Source organism: Cebus imitator, unplaced genomic scaffold (genome assembly GCF_001604975.1).
Source record: "Cebus imitator isolate Cc_AM_T3 unplaced genomic scaffold, Cebus_imitator-1.0 Scaffold247, whole genome shotgun sequence".
NCBI classification, from domain to species: Eukaryota; Metazoa; Chordata; class Mammalia; order Primates; family Cebidae; genus Cebus; species Cebus imitator.
The window spans coordinates 480,838-506,795 of NW_016107562.1; positions in this window are offsets into that span (position 1 = coordinate 480,838).

Genomic DNA, 25,958 nt, shown 5'->3' on the forward strand with positions numbered 1-25,958 from the left:
ATGCCAGGACACCCAGCATTTCAGTAGATGTTCATTTCATTGAATTGTGATACTTGGTATCTACAGGTCTCATTTAAAGGCAACTTCTCTCAAGGCAGTTAAGTCACCCATTGGTCTGTAAAAGGAGGAGGCATGTACATTTGAAAAGTGGTCAATTTTGAGCAGATACGTGGTAGATGTCATTTTCTTTTTTAGCCACCAACCATCTATGCAGATAAATCTTCAGAAACACACAATCAAGACTTCAGTAATTGAAGACCGCATAACAAACAGCCTCCTCGACTGAAATGAACACCCCTCACCTCTCCCCACAAAATCAGTAATGCTTAATAGACATATAACCACAGTAAAGGAAAACCAGATAATATAACCAGAGTCAACAAATCATAATATAAATTCTCGGCTGGAAACCACCAAAGCTTCACAATTGAAGCAACCAGGAAACTGAACCAGTAGAGATGAGGTTTCATGGAATCCATCAGATGCAAGTATTCTGTGGGGTTTCCAACAGTGTGAAAGCCATGAGGCAAAAATCATAAAACTGCATGAAGCTTCAGGATCAATGTGCAAATAAAGGAAATGCACTTAGAGGACAGAGGTAACCTAGGAATTCTTGTCTATATATGATCTACACAATAGTTTGTATAATAATATAATCTACACAATAGTTTTTAATAGAAAGTAATACATTATATGTATTATATAAATACAATATTTATATGTATTATGGACTTGTCTTATCCAATATTCTAGATTATTTCAGAATAAGAGAAAAACAATTTGGCATCATCTATGTGCCAGGCCCTGTTCTAAGCACTTTAAATGTATTACCTCATTTACAGCTCACACCATACTATGAAAGTAAGTATTATAACTATCATCCCTCACTTTAAGGATAAAAAAATTGAGACACAGGGATATTGAGGAAATTTCACAAGGTCATACAACTCTTAAGTGGTACGGTTGGGATTCAGACTCAACTAGTCTAGCTGCAAGGTTCACGGTTTACTCACTGAGAATATGCTACGTTTAAGGAATGTTAGGAATAAGAACATAGCACAAGTCAGTAGTTCATGAAGCTGATTACTTGAGAAAATTTATTGGCATGTGCACAGTCTGAGATGCTATCTACATAGATATAAATATGTATTTATATACATACTGTATTAGTTCATTTTCATGCTGCTATGAAGAAATACTCAGGACTGGGTAATTTATAAAGAAAAGAGGTTTAATTGACTCACAGCTCTACTTGGCTGGGAAGGCTTCATGAGACTTACAATTATGGCGGAAGGCCATTCACAGGGCAGCAGGAAAGAGAATAAGATTCAGCATGAGAAATGACAAACACATATAAAACCATCTGATCTCATGAGAACTCACTGTCACAAGAACAGCATGGAGCACACCACCCCCATGATCTAATCATTTTCCACCAGGTCCCTTCCACAACGTGGGGATTACAGGACCTACAACTGAAGATGAGATTTGGGTGGGGACACAGAGGCAAACCGTATCAAACAGCTATATGTAAATTTATTTCACCCATATCTTTCCAAACAATAAAGCACAAGTCAGTTTTTCTTTAAGAGCAACAGATGGAACTTACTTGTGCCAGCAAATTCAGGCTTTGCAAAGACTTCATAAAGATGCAAAAGCTTCAAAAAGATTTTTCCACTGTGTAAATATCAAGTATTTTTCTTTACCAACTCTTTAATACACCAAGGATGTACTGTTGTTCCCAAGACACACACATTTATACATACACATATCCTGCACCTGGCACAGTGGAATAATGTCAACTGTGTTTACTTCAATAATTACCTTCAAACAAACACATGTAGTGATTTTATCTGAATGTCAGCTCCCACATGGCACTTTCCTTGTCTAGCTAAGGCCTTGAGGAAGTAAATTAATGGATCCAAATCAGGAAAAACTCTAGCCCTTGAAACATTGAGATCTGGAATTTTTAAGATTTCCCCAGAGGTATTACTATTCTTTTCAAATAACACTTATAAAGAAAAGGCAGTTAAATCATACAAGGAACCTTGGTCATTTGAAATGACTACATACCACATACCCGTAAGCCAGTAGAAAGTTATTACTAAGATAGAGCCTTGTATCTCAGGATCTCTGCAAAAGATTCTGATTTAATCAGTCTTTAGTGTGGCTTTGGCATCCTGGATTCTTCACAGACATCCAGGGATTGCTTATGTCTAGGTAGGATTGACAATTGTTAGTCTAGAAGAAATAGTCATGTGGACATTGTGGCCTTGTGCACTACGGGGTCATTCGCTGTTATACTTGGATGTCAGAAGTAACATGGAGAGCTGGCTGAAAAATTTTTATAGATCATCGTAACAACCAATGAGTAATTACATTTTGAAGTCATTCAGGTTTTAAGAGTTCGAATGATATGCATTCTCTTAATTTTGTTACAAATGCAAACACATGTAGTATATCCAGGCAAACCTATAAGTTAGTTAATACCTTGCCATGACTGCCCCAAAATTACATGCTCTATCCAGTGCAGTCCAGCAGCAGTTTCCCTAGCATACGTGTCTCTTCACGACTTTACACAAACAGTCCTCTATAGACTAGCAATCTGAGTTTTTGAAGTAATTGTGAATATGTGTTTCTTACTAGTTAACATTTACCAGCATTTGTTTTGCTGTTATTGTAAATTGTACCTGCATTAGTCAGGATACATCCTTAAATCCAATTGCAGGGGTGGGAGGAATTGCATGGGATAGGACATAGGCTGACAGAGACTCCAGCAAACTGTAACTGCACCACCTGGATCATGGAACATCCTCCGACCTACCTGACAATGCAGGTATTATTCTCTGCTTTAGTGTCTACATAATAGATATCACTTATGTTGATAGCTTATTGGCCGTATAAGCCAAATAGCCCAACCTAACTGCAGTGGGCTGGAAGTATGTGAAGGCAGATTCAGTACTTTAAAAAACTGAGCATGAGCACATTGATTAGTTAGCGATGCCTTCACAAGACCAGAACGAAGAATTCTGCATTTGTAACATGGCTCATAATTACTGAGAAAAACCTGGAAAAGATTTATTTTTCATTAGATCAACTAGTTGTATAATTCATCCGTAGCTCTCTATGTGCCATAATTTCAAACACTGAAAGAGATATTGTTTGAGGCAACAAGATAATAAAATTCACAGACATTTGGATGATCATACAATTATCTATCATTACAATATTATGTAAAGAGGACTGTTAACCAGTAGCTTCATATGCTGCACCTCTAAACCCAGTTCATCTAGCCCAGGCCTAGCATCTGGTAACAATGGCAGACCTTGGCCGCACTATTATAATTCTCTCAGTAGCATTACCTGACAACTTAAAGTACATGCCCTACTATGAGTAATTTTTGTTTACCCGGACACTCATACTCGCCAGTCTAGTTACTTTATTGTCAATCTCCGTTTTAAGGCTAACCAAAAAAAGTTCATTCCAGAGCCTTTCATTATTCATTTATTACTTTGTTTACCTTTTAGGGCTACTACTTTTGACAGACAAAAAAGTACTTCAAAAAATGAAAATAGTATTTCCCTTTCTGAAATATGCCCATAATATAGAAAATGTATGTTTATTGCATGCCTACAGTATATAATTTGGTTCTAAATAGTTAAATACAACAAAAATTTCTTCAAAGTAAATGGTTTTGAGATTAACATATTTCAGTATTTTAAAACCACCTCAGTTCATTACCTGCGAACTGAATTAAACAGACATATGTGAAACGAGATCCCATAAGTACTCCCGTGTGTTTAGATAACCACTGACGCTACTGTGAGTGCATCTTTCTTTCTTTTTGACATACATATTTTTAAAGATATTTTGTTGTAGTATTACTCAGTTGATGTACATCTAGATAATTTCATTGTATTTTCATGTAGATGCATTTTTAAATAAGAATGCTACTTAAATATAAATATATATATAAATATATATATATAAATATATATACATATATATATATATAACAAAAATAATTTCTGATTCTCACTTATTGGTGGAATCTAAAACTCAAAACAATTGAACTTATGGAGATAGCAGAAGAATGGTTACAAGAGGGTGGGAAGGGAAGTGGGGAGATGGGAACAGTTAATGGGTATAAAAAAATAGAAGGAATGAATAAGACCTAGTATTTGATAACATAAAAGGGTGATTCTATTCAACGATAATTTATTTGTACAATTTAAAACAGCAGTTCCTAACCTTTTTGGCACCAGGGACTAGTTTCGTAGCAGTGGTTTTAGGATAAAACAAACTGTTCTACCTCAGACCATCAGACATTAGATTATCATAAGGAACACACAACCTAGATCCCTAGCATGCACAGTACTAAAGAGGGTTTTCATGCGCTCCTGTGAGAAGAATCGAACACCACTGCTCATCTGACAGGAGGTGGAGTTCGCGCAGTCACGCTGGCTGGCCCTCCGCCCACCTCCTGCTGCGCCACTTGTTCCGTAACAGGCCATGGACAGTATCCACCCATGGCCTACGGATTGAGGACCCTGGTGTAAAATCACTAAAATAATACAACTGAATTATAGCACAAACGATAAATACTTGAGGGGATGGATGCCCCACTTTACATTAGGAGATTTTTGGGCATAGCACGCCGGTATCAAAACATCTCCCGAACCCCATAAATACACATACCTACTATTTGCCCACAAAAATGGAAATTAAAAAATAATGATAATTTATGCATATGGGAGCATTTCAAAGCATTTTCGGGGAGTTTATCACACTTCTCTCCACTGGGTATATAGGAGATTAATAGAAAAAATATACCATGTGTCTTATAAAATGGGAATCTGGTATAAAACACAATGAAATGAAGAATAAAGAAAATACATTTGACATTACAGTAAAATAAATCTCATCTTCCTGAACCTTTTATTTATATCTTTTCTTAACTGTAAGTGTAAAGTGTCATTCTCATTTTATTGTGCATTTTCTTTTCAAATAAAACACACATTGTATCAAAGATTGCACTATAATCGTAATAACTAAGATAAAAAGTTCTGGTGTGTGTTTGCATTTGTTTTTTCTGTTACAGTTTTTTCCCTAATGAACCAAACAGTCATGTTCCACAGTGTGGAAAACTGACAATTCAGCAACAGCTCAATGGAAGAGATATATAAGGCAAGGGAGGGGGGCTGCTGACCTGTGCTCTCTCAGGGGGTACCATCCTCCCTGGATCTCAAAGTATTCACCAACTTGGAAGCTCCTTAAATCATTTTCAATATATTGGCATACATGAAATGCCAATGTGTAATCTGTAAAGTAGATCAGATCACTGTTAATTGAAACTTTTAACTAATTTTAATGTAAAATTACCTATGATTAGTATATACCATAAACAATAAATTTTAAATAACCTGGTTCCCTATTTTATAGAATATTCATGAGTTGATTAATTTACATGGAAAACAGATATTCTGACGAAAAAAATGGGGATGTTTTCTTTAATTTACAAAAGCATCAGAGCATGGAAATAAAGTATTTTTCCCAAGTACTGATCTACTAATAAATGTTTGATGTCGTCTAGTTAGCCTACTTCTTATGAGAGTCTAATTTTATTTTTAAAGTTTTGAATGTCTTTTCCTTCCAGTCTTAATACAAAAATATCCCTTTGAACTTAATTATAGCTACAAATAAAGTGGCATTTTCCAAAGTGCTGTCGAGCGATTTAGTGCAATGCAGACATGTGTTCTATACCAGGTTCCAGTGAATACATGGACAATAAAAGGGGTGGAAATTAAATCAGCTTCATGAAGCTCCAAAAAATATCTTGTGAGACCTGAAGACTGTTCTTCAGTCAAATGTCATATTCTGCTTGGACTCCAAGTGTAAAGAACGATCACCTCTAAAGAATTATAGTCTGTCTGCCTTACTATATAATCCATACTCAGCATCCTGGCATAAACCATGACTTCTTCTCTGATGAAATTCAAACTCAATTAGCCTTTCTCATTCGAGTAGAAGAAGTAGTACCTTTTTTCAGTTTACACTTGCTTTGCAAACTCCCCCACTTTGGTATTAGTCACTATTCCATTGCAGGAGATCTGTGTCCAATCTCAAAAACATCTTGCCTTAGCCAAAGTTTGACTCTACCCAGCATGTCTCTCTCTCTTTAACGGTAACTGTTTATTCCATCTCATGTTTCTCAAGAGTTGTTCTTAAGGACAGTGTTCTTCTTGCTCCCTCTGGACATCTAATTTTGAAAAACCTCTGCTCTTTCACTTTATTCAGCTATAACACACATATAATATCCCTCTCCTCATTGATTTAATCATGAGAATCTCAAGTAGTTTGTCTTGTGGAAAATGGCACCTTTGTCATGGTCTTCCATCCTATGATGGCATGGATATCCTTGATATCCATGCAAGGGACCAGTCCAACACACCAACCAGAAAAGCATCCAGGTATTCATTTCTTGACTGGGTTAGACGAAGGGATGGAGTACGGGGGCGACCCTTTTGACTAAACCTTATTCTCCAATATCCAAGGAAACTCAAAGCCAAAGCTAAAATATAAGAATGTGATAAAATAATTCATCTTCATCTTTGACTTTTAATAAGTTCAGTTTTGATTAACCTTACTTACTGAACACAAACTTTTAAGACCTTATTATGTGCTTGCAAGTAAACAAAACAAAAATTCTCACATTCATGGAGCTTACATTCTAACATGGAAAGACAGACGACATAATAAATAAGTAAACTATACAGTATGTTAAAAAGCTCTAGGTGTTAAGAAAAAATTAAAGAGTAAAACAGAGTAAAGGTAGTCAACTGAGCCAGGGCAGAGGGTCAGACAAATGGGTAGACTGCAACTTCAAATAGGATGGGTAAGGTAAGCTTCACTGGAAGGTTTTTCAGCAAAGATTTGAATGAGGTAAAAAAGTTACCCATGCACACTACAGAGGAGGAACTTTCCAGATAGTGGAAACTTTCAACGCAAAAGTTCTAAGAAAAGGACACTCCCGGGTTGCTTAAGGGACACCCTGAAGCCCTGTGTGGTTAGAAGGAAATGAGTGAGAGAAAAAGAAGTCAGACACTTAACAGAGTTAACGGAACGTAAAGGGGGCGAGGCATGTAGAGTCCTGAAGATTAAAGCTGCTTTTACTAGGAGTGACTCAGGGAAACATCACAGATTTTTGGAAAGAATGACTCGACTCTTTTTCTATTTTATAAGGATCATTCCCACAGAAATGTTGAAAGTACACTGAAGGGGCAGAAGCAAAAGGCCAATGAGGAGCCTACGGCAATAACCTCAAATGAAGGATGCTGCTGCAGAGCAGTAACCAGTGCAGGTGGTGAAAACAGGTCAAACTCTAAATATGTTTTGAAGGCCAAGCCACAGAGATCTTTCGACCAATTGTGTACGAATTTTGAGAGAAACGTAAGAGTTCAGGATGGCTCGAGCTTTTGATCTGAACTGAAAAGAATGGATTGCCCATGATGAGTCTGGAAAGGCAGAGCCAACCTGAGAAGGTAGAGTGTGTGATTTCTTCTGGGAAATAGTGAAATTCAGTTTCTCAGATTTGAAAGTGGAGATGCAGGCAATTCACTATTCGAGACTGGAATATAGGAAAGATGTCCGGATTGATAAATTTGAGATGTAAAGGGTTTTCAAAGATAATTCTGAGTATATCTAATTTTTACTTTTAGTTGACAGTGTACAATCACATAAAATGCTTCTCTTTTATACTTTGTATAATTTGCAAAATACTTGCAGCTCAATGTAATAATCATTAAATAATATAAATATTGTAATTAGCATTTAGCAATTTGAAATAGAAAATCAACAAGTTTTCCACTAACTGTAACAAAAAAATTAAAAGCAAATATTTTTCTAAGTTTGTCTAAGTTGACCTTGGTGATGAATCTCTTTCATCAGGGACCAAAACTGGGTAAAATGTAACAGTGTCAGTAATTTCAATTTCACTACAGTTGGTCTTCTCAGTCATTTCCATGAAAGAAAAATCTGGATAAATCTTTCAGAGCCAACATGCCCAATCTGGCAGTGCATCTGAACAACAACTATTTGGAAATTATCCTGTTAACATGATCAATGGAGGCTCTCAAGGCAAATAAGCCAGGATTCAAAGCAGCATTATCTAAAGGATATTTATCAGCTTTTGAACTTAAAGTGTCTTTATTGTTTATTAATGGTGTATTACAAGGTATTGTCCTCATTGCTGGTTGGAGGAAATTGAAATAAAATGAAATGCCGAATGAATGCTCTAGTGCGGAATAAAACCACTTTACGTCACATCTCTCCCCTCCTAAAAAGGAGAACAGAAGGAAAGAGAATCCTAAGTCACTCTCAAATGAAAAATAAGATGGATTCTTACTGGGGAGGGAAGAAAAAAAAGGCAACAATTATTTTCCTTTAATATTATGTACTCGTTATACAAAGTTAGTAATTAGATAAAACAGAGTCAAGCAATTATTATCTGACATGAAAAATAATGTACCTATTTTGCCAAACAGCCTCAAAAAGCATCTTATTCCCTGAAAAAGCTGAGATATGTTCAAGAAGCATTCAACAAAATATCAAAAATCCAGACACCGCTCTCAAAAGGTCATTTATGTTTTGAGGAAACATTTGAAAAAGTAAACAACAAAATGGACAACATCCCAAATTTGGATCTAGAAGTCTTGTACTTTTCCCTAGTTATAGTTCAGAACAGAATGTGAAATGAAAACATTACTATATTAGAAAATTTTGTATTTGCCAGTGATTCAAAGTAATGAAAAGGCTAAATCTGGCCACCTGACAGATCTTGCTTTTATTAGAGTATTCTGGTTTGGTAAATTGGAATTTGAGGCAGTTTATCGTCAGTGCAATAATACCAGGTTATACGGAAAAATAATAAAAAGTGGTATTTCTCCTTTTGTGAGCAATTTACATTTGAGGGCTGAATAACTTGCTTCATATGAATTATGCAGTGGCTATTGTCTTACTGATATAATGGAAGAAGGCAATCACCACCACTGGATTTACTGATTCTGGGAACGGAAGGCCAAGTGTATTTTCTTCAGGACTTAGAGAAGGGCAGCCTATGTTTTAGCCACATTGATTTTACAAACCCTAAAATACATGGCCATTTAATTATTGTAAAATGTGTTTGTAAAAGAAAAGTATAATAGAGTTGCAGGAGATACCATTTCTCAAGAAACATAAATTCATTCATATATATATATATATATATATAAAATTTTTCCCCCTGTAATTAAACATAATTTCTACCTGCTTACTTCCTTTCCCTGGAAATAGACGTTCTCTAGTCACTTCCAGATAAACCTATTTTAACACCTAGAATTAAACTCAGCCAAGCTTAAGATACTCTCTCGCCTGATTTTCCTGGAATACAGTGAGTTAGGTGGGGTCTATTTCTTAGTTTTGATCTGCCCTGGCCCGCTGTCACTGACAGGCCCCATCATTCCATCACAGGCTATTCAATCACTCTATCACAGCTATGCTCATCTCCAGGACTGTCATTCAGGGGTCTGCACTCTCCCCTGCTAGAATCCACAGACACTGTTACGTAGTCCATCTGGCCCCCAGCTTGAATAACCCATCCTTCCATCTGTGCCTGCATCCCTGTGTTATGTCTGTAAGGCTTCTTCAGACCACCAACTCTCAGTATCATCCATGCTTCTCTAGGGTCCATGGAAACGTATTTAAGTGTTCACCCCCACTGAGGCACTCTAAGGCTACATTCAGGCTCATCTGCCTATTCACCCATCCAATCATCTCTGCTTTATTCTCTCTACCTGGAGTGACACTAGTCTTTTTCTGTCGTACTCACAGTTTCCTAAGCAACTGTGACAGACTGTAAACTAATAATCCTCTCCTCTTTTTCTCAATCGCCATGACCTAAAGAGTTAATCATCTTCTCCCAAATGTTTGGAGGTGAACGCAGAGCAATCCATACTGGTATCTAACTCTCTTGGTGGCCAAACTCTCCCAACTTTATCACTAATTTAGAGGCCATTCTCTTACCTCACTCAGCCAATGTATTCTTCTTTCCCTATCTTTCTTTCTTATATCTGGATGTATCCTTTAGAAGTGAACAATGTTGTAACGTCAAGTCCTATAGTTTCTTCAAGGAACCATTTGCTCTTCCCAATTAGGACATCGATAGCCCAAATTCCTTACTGCTCAAATGGGGTAGCATAACTGGATTTAAGAAAAAGAAACTAAAATGTTGAATAGTTCATGCACCACCTGCTGCATAGATGTTTTATCAATATGATAAGAGCTTTGTAGTAAAAAACTTTCAGTTCTATTCATTTACTTAACAATCATAATATTATATATCTTCTAAGTGCCAAGAAGTGTGTGTGTCACTAGGAATAATGAAAAAAACAAATATAGCCCCTGTCTTCATGGATCTTACAGTCATCAAAATAATGACACTTCTATACTGTGAGTAATGCTATAAAATAAAAGTAGATGGTCTTGGTCCTGTGTTGGGTCAGGACGGTTTCTGTAACACTGTTATGAGAACTGAAGAATGAGCTATCCCAGTGACGCGTGGACAGAGTGTTAGGGAGGAGAATGTTCTTGCAAGAGGGAGCCCCACTATGGGACAAGGGTGGCTGCAGAGCAAAGAGCCGTGGGGAGAAGTGAAGCAAGATGGGGTTGGGGAGCCAGCTGGGGTCAAACCACACACACTGTATGAGAAGGGAAAGCCCTGAAACATTTCACCCAGGAGAATGACATAATCAGATTTTCATTTTTAAAAAAATCTCTGGCTATAGTATAGAGAATAGAAACTGTGCTCCTTATTAGCTCTATTTCATCATCTTCAAAATAAAGATAATGTGAAGGGTTTGTTATGAGAATTAAATGAAATAATGCATGTAAAGTACTTGGCATAATGCCTGACCCAGAGTAAATATTCAATAAGTGTTATTACAATAATCAATGCAGAATTTTGTAAAATGAAAATTCAGATTATCACAGTGCATTAAGAAGAGGATAAAAAGCTTTGTAACCAAGTTTGCATGCTTATAATTATGATTTTTTATTTATTGGCCCTGAGTTTCATATTCCATCTGAAACTCTTTCTCAGACAGAAATAGAGATAATCCCACATATTTTCTAGTATTGCTATGGAATACATTAATATATGTGAAAATGCCTAGCAAAGACTTGATATAGTTATCTTGAATATTTTTCTTCCCCTCTCCTTTTCCAGAAGAATTAACTCTTCATGAGCTCTTTGGTACACGTATGAAGTTGTATTATGTATATTCATTGGTGAATTGCTGCTTGATTATACTTACTGAGAGATTATTAGCCTAAAAGTATTAATTCCATTTCCCAAAGGGTCTAACTTGCTCTTACTTTACATGGCTAGACAACAGGGCTTATAAACAAGGAGATGAAAAATAAGATGAGTCATCTCATTTTTAGCAAGAAGGTGGCCATACATTTTAAACAAATGGGAAGAGAAAAGGATTAGGAAAAAATGGACAATTTTCCCTAACACTGAACTTTTGGTCATAAATAGAAAGGCAGAATCTTTAGACTAGTGTGGTCTTTGAAATGCAGACTTTTTGACTTGTACTTCTTTAGAAAAATTGTTTAGGGAATAATTTGCAGATGTTGTCAAAGTGTTAACTACTTTCATGTTGCCAGTATTACGGGCATCATGTGCCTCTTCCAGAAACAAGGGTGAATACTCAAATCTTGAACAACAAAACCACTTTTCTAAAAGGGACGCTGTCATTGAACAAATGGGAATAAACTTAGTCATTTCCATGGCCTTTCCAGTCAGCCTTCTCCTCTAAAGTATAAATTAGAGTGGCAAACGCACTGGAAGTTTTCCACGTTGGTTTGTTAAAAGGTGAGTTGCTTGGTGCCAGCAGTATTACAAACCAGACAGAGGTGATTTGGCTTTCACGGGTCTGTGGGCCAACACTGAGCATAATTTAAAAGGAAAAGGCCATTCATCCAATCATTCGGCCATTTGCCCTCTAAATCTCAGAGGCTGCTTAAATTTCAGGTTAGTTCTAGGAATGTGGATCAGTGCCAGCATTCACAGCTATAAAACTGGAAGAACTTAAGAGTCATCCAATCCAAACCACTCATTTCACACATGAGAGCACAGAAGTGCTTGCCCAAATCCTCACGTTCAGTTGGGCAAAAATTTAATACTGAAACCAAGATAATAAACCCCCATCAAAATAACTAACCAGTCCCAAGTAAGATGAATAATACACTGTTTTCTTGCCTACCACATGCCATATTGGCAAATCTTTAAAACAAACCAATGTCAAGCCTTACCGCTACCACATCTTCAGATCCAAGATTCACTGTTGTTAAAAATATTTTACATTTGCTGAAATTGGGATGCATCTTGTATTTTACAGCATCTATTTTTCTGTGCTACTCATTAGCTAGTGGCATATCTGGAAAGCACTGATGTCTAGAAGTCAAGAAAGTAATGATAATGTTTTTCACAGATAAAAAATTCAGATTTATAAGAGTCATAAAGTTTATGCACTAGCATGTGACATAAATGAGGCCAGAATGCAGGTGCACTTATCTCTGAAGCCCTGAGTTGTTCCGCCTCCCTCAACCAGACTGGAAATGAGAGCCGGAAACAGAGTCCACGTCATTTACACAGGGCATTCATCAGTTACTTGCCCAAGAACTATCCCCCCTCTGCCTACTACCTAAGAATCTTTCTTTGAGGAACTTGCCCTTTCCCAGTTGTGTCATAAGCCATGTAGTTTGAGTAGCATAAGTCAAGGAATCCAATTTCTTTCATTTTATCACAGTGGTTGCTTCACAAATGAGCAAAATCTGGATACAATGATAGGTTCAGGTTGGAAGAGTCAGAGTAAAGTTCAAAAATGTTGTTGGTTTAGTGTGAAACGCAATCACTCTCCTACTCCTGAAGGCAAAGGGAGAAGCATGCAGCCCCAGATTATTGCTGGCAGTCATACTTAGGATTCCAGCGTAAGATCAAAGAAGACACACAACACAAGGCAGAGCCGAGACAATCGCAAAGAAACCAAGCCAAAGGCAGTTTATTATTAAAGCTGACCTGGCTCTAGTACTTTCAGTGATGTGACCAACAAATGTTATCACGTAACCTATTTCAAGTTGTATTTTCTGTTATTTGTAACCAGTAAAAGAAACCTACCATCAACTCACCCAGAATCAAACATAAAGTTTGCCCAACATCGGAATATCATTAAATTCATATCAAATGTAATATCATGAAGACGACCTTAGCACTCATCTAAACCTTATACCTGATCCAAGCTTATGTCCAAACATGTAACTACACTATCCAACATAATTTTAATAAACAAACGTGCCAGAAAAGTATCAATTTACATTCTAGCATGTAGCCTAATGTTTTAAAGAAAAAAATGAATGGCAAACATCATAACTTCGGTAATGATTTCACTTATATAACCAATAGCCAATGAATTGATCATACTTTTATACTTTTTTTTTCACTTTGTAAGTTCAAACCATTTGTAAAATCTGTCAACAATGGTAAATAAGGCCAGCTTTCGATACAGTACTCCTCTTACACCCCTACAGCTTCCTAGCTTACCCTCTGCCCCAATCCAGGGACCCACAGTCCTTGTGTCATTTCCTACCCAACAGTCCTCAGAGCTCTACCTAGGCTCACTAGTCTTGAATATCCCCTTCATATATCCTATTTTTCTTCCTTTATTAAAACATAACTATTTTTTGTTCTACTTGTTCAAAACTTTGCTTTCAATGTCCCAAGGAATCAAAAATATTACAGCAATCTTATTAGTATGTGTGGGTTGTTTTTTTTTTGTTTTGTTTTGTTTTGTTTTTTGAGGCAGTCTTAATCCGTTGCTCAGGCTAGAGTATAATGGTGCAATCTGGACTCACTGCAGCTTCTGCCTCCTGGATTCAAGTGATTTTCCTGCTTCAGCCTCCCCAGTAGCTGGGACTACAGGTGTGCACCAACACTTCCAGTTAATTTTTGTATTTTTAGTAGAGACCAGGCTTCACCATGTTGGGCAGGCTGGTCTTGAACTTCTGACCTCAAGTGATCCACCCACCTTTGCCTCCCAATGTGCTGGGATTACAGGCATGAGCCACCATGCCCAGCCATATGTGTTCCTAAATTACTAGAATACTGTCTCTAATCAATCCCTGCTCCCAGCCCTTCTCACTCTCCTTTAATACTTATCTATTTTAAGAACAATTTGTGCCTAATAGCAACATGTTTATTTTCTGACTACTTAGTGACCTTAATGCTAGAAATTTCATTTCTGTTAAAAGTAAAGCAGAAAGAAAATGACATAGCTACTTGATTGACTATTTGCAGAATAAGTAGAGGGCCTTTACATACCTCAAATACAAACTAACATCAGTTGTGAGAGTCAGTTCTAAAAAACAAAGATTGGTTTGTCTCTCTTACTTATCAGCACTGCTCAGCTTTAATGTTCTTACCTGCGATGGAATTATGCATAGGCCAAATGAAGACTTTTAGTTCAATTTGCTGATATGAGAAATAACTCTAAATTGTCAGTGGCTTTTCATAGCAAGCAGTGATTTCCTGCTCCTGCTTTATACTGGAGGCTGATGTAGCTGCAGCTGCAGCTCCAATCTACTCTATTCAGCTCTATTTGGCTCTGCTCTACAGGTCTTCTCATTCTGGGATACAGGTTGAAGGACCAGCTCTTTTTGGGGCATGCTGTTCTTATGGCACAGAGAAAGGGGCAAGAGCCAAAAATTCAATGGCTCTTTAAGTTTCTGCCAGAAAATGGTATAATTTGCATCTTATTGGCTAAAGTGAATAGCATAGCAAGCTTAATTTCAATGGAGACAGCAAGCACATTCCTTCCACAGTTGGGGACTCTGCAAGTTATACCAAATTGGAGAGAATGTCTAATCTCTCACACGGAAGCAAAGAACAAATAATTAGGGCCAAAAATATGATCTACCAGAGAAAGTAAGGAATCCTTTGTTCTCTGATTATTGAGTTCGTTTCCTGTGGCATACTAAAAAGCAGTCCCCTAAACCCTTTCTTTTTTCCTCCTTGGCAGAGCTGGGTCACATTTCCCAGTCTCCCTGACACTTAGGTTGAGACATGTGCCTGAGTTCTGATGAATGAAATGTGAGCACAACAGTGTAAGCTACTGGCAGGTTTGGCTTACAAACTGCTCCCACTCTCTTTCTCTTCTAAGGACCTAGGGTAGTGCACAGCCACAGACGGAAGGAGCCAGAGTCCCAAAGTCACTGCTTAGAAATGAGATGCCCCAAAAGCTCTCGTGCCAGACCATGGTGCAAAATAAGCTTTGTGTTGAGTCACCGAGGTTTCTAATTTTTTTCTAGGGATTAGTCTGTTCTGGCTAATTCAGTACATACTTGGATTCAGTACATGAACCAAATTCCCCACATTTTTTTACTTTCATATCCATCTTAAGGAACTGACATTTTTCTTTCTATGAGCTATCCTAAATTACAACTTTTTTTTCTTGTTCATTCTACCTAAATTAGTAGACAACCCGAAGAAATGATTATCTGATTGAGAAAAAATGTTGGCCATATATTCAAGCAATTGCTGGGACCTAACACATCCATACGCAACCATGACACCATCCCAGAATGGTATCAATTCCTCTGCCAGGCCCCTGTATAGACACCAATTCCTACCTACCTTAAAATCTTATTCATTAAAGAACTAAGCTAGATTCCCAGGCCAAGGTCTATTTTAGAAACTGAGTTCTCATCTCTTAAGGAAGAAGTAACAGGCCAGGACACACATGAACAAACTGTTCGGCTAGCTCAGGAAGTAATGGCTCACACCCTGAGAAGCCCTCACATATCAGCTGTTGCACTTTTGGTTAGGCAATAAATGAAGAGCGAGTGAAAACATTTATACTTTCTCTATCCTCATAAAACCTTATAAGGTGGCATAATTAACATCAGAGTGGTTAAAAACATACAAAGATGTGAGCCAGACTGCCTGCTCTCCCATTTACCCCTTACCTCCTGTGACACTAAGAAAATGATTTGCCTTGTGATGCCTCAGTCTCTGCATCAATAAAATAAAAAAACAGTATCTATCTCACAACTTTCTTATAATTAAATGCATTGATATTTGTAAAGCACTTAGAATACAAGCAGACCCATGGTAAATGCTAAACAGCAGTTAGTTTTTACAAATTATTCTTACTTTAAAGGTAAGAAATCTGAAGTTCAGATAAACTGTTTTTCCAAGACCATGTGGCTCGTAACTGACAAATCTAGAAGTGAAATTGGGTTTTTAACTCTTTCAACTTTATCTTGTCTTTTTAAGCACATTTGTAAGGACCTAAACCTAGACTTAAAAACCCAGGCAATATTGATTCATAAACAATACCACTATCTTCCTGGCCCCCACGGTCCATCTGCTATGAGCTACATCCAGAACTCAGACCACAATCACAGGACTGAAAATGTTTCCATCACTAGTGTCTGTCAGTTTTAGCTGTGTTTATAGGGAGATGATTACTGACTCACTTGGACTTCATAAAACATAATGCCCATGGGTGGACCTAGGAAATTCTAAATGAACCATGTAATGAAATGAAACCCATCACAAGAAAAATATTTAAAACAAAATGTCAGCCTGACTCCATATTACAGCCAATCCATTAATGGTGGTTACCTGCAGAGAGAAAGAGCTCAGTCCACATTCTCCTTTGTTTCTAGAGTTCTCTTCTGGGGAACCTCTACTATGCCTCTTGAGGCTAAGTATGTTTCAAGATGAGAAAGTATATTCATTCTTTTTAATGCTTCTCTCCCCAAAGTGTTTTCCTTTGAGAATAATAAACTTCCTGTTAGAAACTGAGTCTTGGCATACGCCTTCTCAGTTTGCTAGGAAGGGAAATATACCATGAAAGCAGGTACTAGAGCAAGGCAAACACTTCATCTCATAAACCAGGGACTAATAGAAATCAAGACTTCGCTAAAGAAAATCAGGTAATTAATGAAAAAACAACAACAAAAATGAAATTTACTCAGACTATTTTCTTACCCCTCTTGTTAAATATCCTTTAGGACCTGTGTTGGTGAAGGATGTGTTTACCAGAATGATATCAATTCCTCTTCCAAGGACCCAATTCCTACCTACCTTAAAATCTTATTCATTAAAGTACTAAGTTATATTCCCAGGCCAGGGTCTATTCTAGAAATTTATTTCTCATCTTATAAGGAAGCAGTGGCATGCCAGGACACACATGAACAAACTGTTCAGCTATCTCAGGAAGTTCACTTTCTACCGAATGAAAAAACAGTTCTTACTATCCAGCCTCATCTCTACCCACAAACTTCCTCCCAAATTAGGTTTATCGTTCCCTGACTTGTCATCTGACAATTTCTACTCACCATTTGGGTTTTGGTTTAAACATCATGTCCCCAACCATCCACAACAGAGACACCCAACCGGTATCTCTGGAGCTTGGTCAAAGGTCACTTAAGAGAGGGAAGTGACGTTAGAATAGGGAGTCCCCCACTCATATCCCCCACAATCCCAACAGCAGTGTTAACCTGGCAGTCATCTATGGACAACAGTGCCTTTGTGGGAGCTTTGGGACCCAGGCGGGAGCTTGCAAATCCCTGTGGAATGCAATACTGAAGAGGGTGTTGTTTCTTTTTTTAACTAAAATACTGAGTTTTATTTCACATGTATATTTTTGTCTCCCCACCATTTCCATGTTTGACCCTGCTACTTCTATGTCCTCTCACAACATTCCATTCACACTTAAACCAAGCAAAAGGTGGAGTTTCATCTTTAAGTACTGCAGTTGTTTTGGACAACGCATTCTTGGCAATGGAACCTGGACAACATTTATCAAACATGGTAGAAAAAGTTCTCGCTCTGCATTATAAAAAGGACAGCCAGATAGCAACCATTACAGAAATGAAATAAGACACAACATTTTTAACAAATTGTTTAAAACACTTTCTTAAAAATACTTCCCCCACTGCCAGAGATCTTGAATAGCCTCCTGGTCAGACATACGGAAGCAGTTCTTCACATAACTGATGAACTTGGCTTCCACTTTGGAAAGAGAATCACCATTTTTTATATTTGCTTTCATTTTTTGCTTTAATGTCTTCTACAGAATTAGGTCCTTTTGGTGTTTTAGGAGGTTTTTTTCCTGTTTTTTGAAGGATTCTTGTCCTTTTGATGTTGGCGTTGATGATTGTTTTGCATCTTTTCCATTCTGACTGGACTTTTGGACATTTTTGACCGGAGTATCTCGTATAGATGTCTTCGATGGCTCCTTTTCTTCAGTTTCCTCACCATCAAAATCATCACCATCATTATCATCTTCATCATCATCTCCATTCAGCAGCAAGTTTCACTTTTTTCTGTGGAAACTTGCTACCACCTCTGGGGCAGACTGCTTTCCAGATATACTTAAGAGTTTCACATCCTCTTCATCTTCTAACTCTTCATCTTCCTCCATAGCTACTTAAGTGCTGTCCACTAATATGCACTGGCCCTGAACCACACTTCAACCATAAGAGCACCAGTGGTGTTATTTCAAAGCCAAGGGAAAACATTGGCTCTACAGACATTTTCAAAGTTGCCAGTGTTACTTTAATTGGACTGCCTTCATAATTCATTGCCTCTGCTTCAACAATGTGCAATTCATGCTTTGCACCAGCCCCTAAACTGACTGTTCTTAAAGATAACTGGTACTAATTTTCATCATTATCCACCTTAAAGTGATAATCTTTTTGGCCTTTAGTTCACAACCAAAAATATAATTCTGGGGCCTCAGGGGGCTCACGTCCATGTCCATCGCATCTTCCATCGGCTGGTGACATGCACTTAGGTGGGAGAGAAGGTGGACAGATATAAACGATCACTGCTCAAAACAACGGCCGCACAGGACAGAATCACAACAGGAAGAGGGTTGTTTTGACAGGATAGTCCCACACCCAGGCCGTGGGCTTGCCAATGGTAGTCTCAGCTACAGACAAGGAAGTGGCCTTACTCCCCTGTGGACTTGGCTATAGGCACATCTGTCTTTGGTCTTGTCATTAGAAACATCTGCCAAGATACCTGGTAGGAATCACACTCACCCATGCCTCAGGTGACAAGCCTGCCAACTTCTGTACCAGCCGCAGATCCTGAAACAGCCCTATTACTTGGCCCCCACCCTTCTTAGCTGGGGTCTGAGAGAACTCCTAACGATCCAGGGTTTCACCATGGGACCCATACCCTTCTGTGTCCCCCAAAAGGCAGGTCTACAAACTTCAGTCTTACAGCAGGTCTTAAAACAACCCTATAACTTCACTTCCCACCTTCTTAGCTGTGTTTTAGAAACAGTACTGCCTGCCCACGTATCCAGCAGATGAGATGCTCATTTGGGCTCCCAGAGGCAGGCTGGCCCAACACTGATCCAACTGCAGATTTTGAAGCTGCCATGTGTCCTGGCTCCACCCCTGCTAAGGCAGAATCTGAACACTAATGCCTGCCCAAGAACTTCACAGGAGGCATGCTCCTCCATGACCCAGAGGCAGGTCTTCAGACCTAGATCATCACTGTAGACCCAGAAATATCCCTGTGACATGGTCCCAGGCCCTCTCAGGTATAGACCCAATCTAGTCTTGCCTGCCCAAGAACCTGCCCAATAACCCAATGGAAGCTCTCCCCATACCCAGAAGGAATCACACCTATCTATGTACCTCACAGCAGTCCCACAAACCACAGACCACACTGGAATCTCAATAGCAGCCACGTGTCCTTGTTCCAACTGCACTTGACTATAATTCCAGAGGCAATCCCATCAGTGCAAGGACCCAACAGGAAGTCTTTACCTGCTGAATACAGTCTGTAAATACTGAACAATGTGTTTTCTCTTCCACATGCACAGACACTACCACAAGACAACACAGATAACAAAGAACCAGGTACACATAACACCACCAAATGAATCTATAATAAACTCTAGTAACCACCAAAAAGAAATTCAGAGCTAGGCATTGCCTAAGAATTCAAAATCATTTTTTATGTTTTTAAATTATACTTTTAAGTTCTCAGGTACATGTGCAGTTTATGCAGGTTTGCTACACAGGTATACACATGCCATGGTGGTTTGCTGCATTCATCCCCCCATCATCTACATTAGGTATTTCTCCTAATGTTATCCCTCCCCAATCCCCTCACCTCCTGCTATCCCTCCCCTAGACCTCCCACCCCCGACAGGCCCCAGTATGTGATGTTCCCTTCCCTGTGTCCATGTGTTCTCATTGTTTAACACCCACTTATGAGTGAGAACATGCGGCGTTTGGTTTTCTGTTCTTGTGTCAGTTTGCTGAGAATGATGGGTTCCAGCTTCATCCATGTCCCTGCAAAGAACACGAACTCATCCGTTTTTATGGCTGCATAGTACTCCATGGTGTATAAGTGCCACATTTTCTTCATCCAGTCTATCTTTGATGGGCATTTGGGTTGGTTCCAAGTCTTTGCTGTTGCAAACAGTGCTGCGATGAACACACATGTGTGTGTCTTTATAACAGAATGATTTATAATCCTTTGGGTATACGGCCAGTAATGGGATTGCTGAATCAAATGGTATTTCTATTTCTAGATCCTTGAGAAATCACCACACTGTCCTCCGCAATGGTTAAACTAATCTACACTCCCACCAACAGTGTAAAAGCTTTCCTATTTCTCCACATCCTCTCCAGCATCTGTTGTCTTCAGATTTTTTAATGATCACCATTCTTTTTTTAGAGATTAGTTTCAGTTTTTTTTTAAGAACTCCCATGTTACACAAAAGAACACATATAGACAACAGAAGAAAATTTCTGAAAAAATTAGAAGTTTCGTTAAGAAATAGAACCCATGAAAAAAGACGAAATATGAATTTTACGACTGAAAAATACAATGACAGAACAAAAAACATGAATATAATAGGAAGTTTCAAAATCAGATTTGAACACATAGAAAAAAGAATCAGTCAACTTGGAGAAAGTGGTTTGAAATTAGCCAATTAGAGGAACATACACAGAAAAATGAATGAATTAGAGCAAAGAAAGCATAAATGACCACCGGGACATCAGCAAGTGAACAAATAAACAATTTTCAGAACAACTAGAAGAAAAGGAAAAAGAGAAAAGTTTATTTAAATAAATACTGGTTGAAAACTTCCCAAATCTTAGGAGATACATGCACATCCATATTGATAAAGCTCAAAGAACCCCAAGCATGTTCAAACCAAAGAATATCCTGAGATACATTATAATCAAATTGACAAAAGTCAAAGACAAACAGAGAACCTTGAAAGAAGCAAGAGAAAAAGATACTCAACACATACAAGGGAATCTTCATAAGGCTACTACTGAACATCTCAGCAGTAAACACACAGTATAGTAGAAAGTAGAATGATATAGTCAAAGTGCTGAAAGGAAAAAAAAAAAAAAAAAAAAAAAAACCTGTCAACCAAGAATACTACACCCACCAAAACTATTCTGTAAAAGTAAAGGAGAGATAAAGACATTTCCAGACAAACAAGATGAGGGAGATTTTTACGACTAGATCTGCCTTACAAAAATACTAAAGGCAGTTCTTCAAGTTAAAACAAAGAAATGCTAAGCAATAGTATGAAATAAATGAAAATATAAAATTCAATGGCTGGCTGGGCACAGTGGCTCATGGCTGTAATCCCAGCATTTTGGGAGGCTGAGGCGGGTGTTTCACCTGAGATCAGGATTTTGAGGCCAACTGGACCAATGTGGCAAAACTCTGTCTCTACTAAACATACAAAAATTAGCTGGGTGTGGTGGCAGGTGCCTGTAATTCCAGCTACTTGGGAGGCTGAGATATGAGAATAGCTCGAACCTGGGAGGCAGAGGTTGCAGTGAACCAAGATCTCACCATTGCAATCCAGCATTGGTGACAGTGAGACTCCATCACCCAAAAAAAAAAAAAAACCCTCAATGGTAAAGGTAAACATATAGCCAAATTCAGAATACTCTAATACTGTAATTTGTTGTATATATGACCTTCAATCCTTGAATACAAGTGGAAAGACAAAGGTATTCAAAATAACTACAGCTACAATAATTTATTAATGGATACATGATATAAAAAGACATAAAGACTTCAATACCATAAAATGTGGGGAAAGAAGTAAAAGTGTAGAGTTTTCACATGAAATTATAATTAAGTTGTTTTCAGCTTAAAATAGAATAACTATAAGATGTTTTATGAAAGCTCCATGGTAACCAGAAAGAAAGTAACTTTTAGTAGATTCACAAAAGATAAAGGAATGAAAGTGTATCATTGCAAGGCCAGACACAGTGGCTCATGCCTGTAAGCCTAGCACTGTGAAAGGCTGAGGCAGGTGGATAGCTTGAGTCCAGAAGTTCAGGACAAGCCTGGGCAACATGATGAAACCCCATCTATTATTAAAAATAATTTTTTATTGCATTTTAGGTTTGGGGGTACATGTGAAAAACATGCAAGATTGTTGCATAGGTACACACATGGCAGTGTGGTTTGCTGCCTTCCTCCCCATTATCTATATCTGGCATTTCTCCCCATGCTATCTCTCCCCAACTCCCCAACCCCTGCTGTCCCTCCCCTATTTCCCCCCAACAGACCCCAGTGTGTGATGCTCCCCTCCCTGTGTCCATGTGTTCTCATTGTTCAACACCCGCCTTTGAGTGAGAACATGCGGTGTTTGATTTTCTGTTCTTGTGTCACTTTGCTGAGAATGATGGTTTCCAGGTTCATCCATGTCCCTACAAAGGACACGAACTCAAATATGCTAAAGAAATATATTTGTAAAGTATATCAGTATAGAAAATCACCAAATCACAAAAGAAAAACAAAAACAGGAAGAAAGGAACAAAAGATTTACAAAATAATTAGAAAACAATTAACATGGCAGTAGCCCTTACCTATCAAAAATTACCTTGAAGATAAATGAGTTAAATTGTCCAATCAAAAGACAAGGTTGCTGAATGAATTTTTAAAAACAAGCTTTATATGCTTCCTATAAGAGACACACCTTAGCCTTAAGGGAACATGTAATTGAAAGGGAAGGAATGAAAAAAAAATTTCTCTTCAAACAATGACCAAAAGAGAGTAGGAGTAGGATCTACTTATAAAGAAATAGACATTCAGTCAAACCTTTTGCAAGAGGCAAAGAAAGTCATTGTATAATGATAATTAAGTCAATTAATCCAGAGGCTATAACTACAAATATATTTGCACCCAACATGGAAGTACCTAAATATATAAAGCTAAAAGGAGAAACAGCAACACAGTAATTGTAGGAAACTTCAATATTACACTTTCAGCAATGGATAGATTACTCAGACACAAAATCAGTAAGGAATAGATTTTAACACCTTGAGCACTATATGCCAAATGAACCTAATGGATATATACAGAATATTCCACACAAGAGCAGCAGAATGTACATTTTTCTCAAATGCACACAGAATATTATCCAAGACAGATCATATGTTGGGCTACAAAAAAAGCCTTAAAATATTTTTAAGACTGAAATAACATCAAGTATCTTTTCCAACCACAATGATATCAAACTAGAAATTAATAACAGGATATATTTTGGAAAATTCACAAATATGTGAAAATAAAAAATATACTATGAATATCAAATCTAAGAAATCAAAAGAGAAGTCAAGAAAGCAGAGCAAGATGACTGAATAGAAGCCTCCATAAATCATCCTCCACACAGGAACACCAAATTAAACAAATACACACACACACACACACACACACAGCACCCTCATAAGAACCAAATATAAGGTGAATGAGCACATTACTTGGGTGTAACTTTGTATCGCTGAAAGAGACACTGAAGACAGTAGGAAAGACAGTCTTGAAATACCAGTGACACTCCTCCCCCACCACTCACCAGCAGCCATGTGGTACAGAGAAAGAATCCGTGTATTTGGAAGAGGGAGAGCACAGTAACCGTCGGACTTGCCTCAGTGTTTCCCCATCACAGCAGGAAGCAACACCAGGGAGAATTCAGCTGGCATCCACCACAGGAACATTTAGACCACCTCTACACAGAGGGGAATCATGCACCCCAGCAGCTGGAAACAGTTCTCACAAGCCCCACCACAGCAGGCTAAAGTGTTCCGGGGTCCTAAAGAAAGTCGAAAGGCAGTCTGAGCAACAAGAACTGCAATTCCTAGGCAAGTGGTAGTGCTGCACGGGAATCAAGCTGGTAGGCTTGGGGAGCACATGACCAAACTAGACACCATCTGGGGCAGCCACAAGAGTGCTTGTGCTATTCCTCCCCAGCCCAAGGCAGGGCAGCTCACAGTTCCATGACAGGCTTCTTCCCACTGCTGGAGAAGAGAAAGAAGAATAATGAGGACTTTGTCTTGCAACTTGGATACCAGCTCAGCCACAGTAGGAAGGTCACGAGTAAGGGTCCTGGGGTTCCTATTCCAGGCCCTAGTTTCCAGATATTTCTAGATACATTTGCGGCCAGAAAACAACCTGCTGCCTTGAGAATGGCCCAGTCCTGGAAGGATTCATCACTTTCTGACTACAGAGTCTTTGGGCCCTTAATAATCAGTACTGGTACCCAGGCTGTACTAGCCATGGGCCTTTGGTAGGACTCAGAAAGGTGCTGGCTTCAGGTGTGACCCAGCATCTTCCCAGCTATGGTGGCCATAGGGAGGACCTCCTTCTCCTTCTGCCTAAGAAAAGGAAATGGAGGAGTAACCAGGACTTTGTAGCTTAAGCACAGCTTGGCCACAGTGGAATAGAGCACCAAGAGGCCTTTTGGGGTCCCTAATTTTCCAGGCCTTGGCTCTTGGATGGTGTTTCTCAACCTGCCCTGGGCCAAAGAGAAGCACACTACCATGAAGGGGGAGTCCCAGGCCTGAAAAGCTGTTGATTCTTAGATTGAGTGAACATTGGCAGTAACCAGGAAGTATATGCCATGGGCCTAGGGCAGTGGTGGCCACAGGGAGAGACTCCTTGGCTGGCGGAAAGAGGAGGGAAGAGTGGGAAGGACTTTGTCTTGTGACTTGGGTACCAGCAAAGCTGCAATCAAAGACAGTGCCAGGCAGAAACCTATGTTTTCTGACTGTAGACCCTGGCTCTCAGATAGCAACTCTGGGTACACCTAGGACCAGGGAGGGCAGGGGGTGACCCTGTCATCCTGAAGAGAAGAACACAAGCCCAAATGGCTTTGCCACTCACTAATTATGTCATGTGACTCTCTCCCCATTTTCAGTGGATATACAATTCTAGAATAAAAGCTTTTTTCTTTCAAGTGATGAAAGCTGAGGGATTTTATCAACACCAGACGTGTCCTACAATAAATGCATTTACAGTGAATATAAATGGACTAAAGTCTCCAATTAAAGGACAAAGGGTTGCTGAATAGATTTAAAAAACAAACAAAAAAAAAAAAACACGATCTAACAATCTGTTGCCTACAGGAAACACCTTTCTCCCAAAAAGACTGAACATAAAAGGAATAGTAAAAGATATCCCAGGCAAACGGAAGCCAGGAAAGAGCATGAGTTATCATACTTAACTTAGACAAAATAGATTTCAAAATAAAAACTACAGAAAGAGACAAAGAACGTCATTATATAATGATAATGGGATCAATTGAGCCAGAGTAAATAACGCTTGTAAATATATATGCACCCAACACTGAAACACCAAGATATGCAAATCAAGAATTATTTGTTCGAAAGAGAGAGAGAGAGACCTCAATACAATAATGGCTGGAGGCTCAATACCCCACTTTCCGCATTGGACAGATCATCCAGACGGAAAATCATTAAAAATAAGTCAGACTTAATCTACACTATAGCCCCAATGGACCTGATAAATATTTAGAGAACAGTTTATCCAATAGCAGCAGTATGTATGTTCT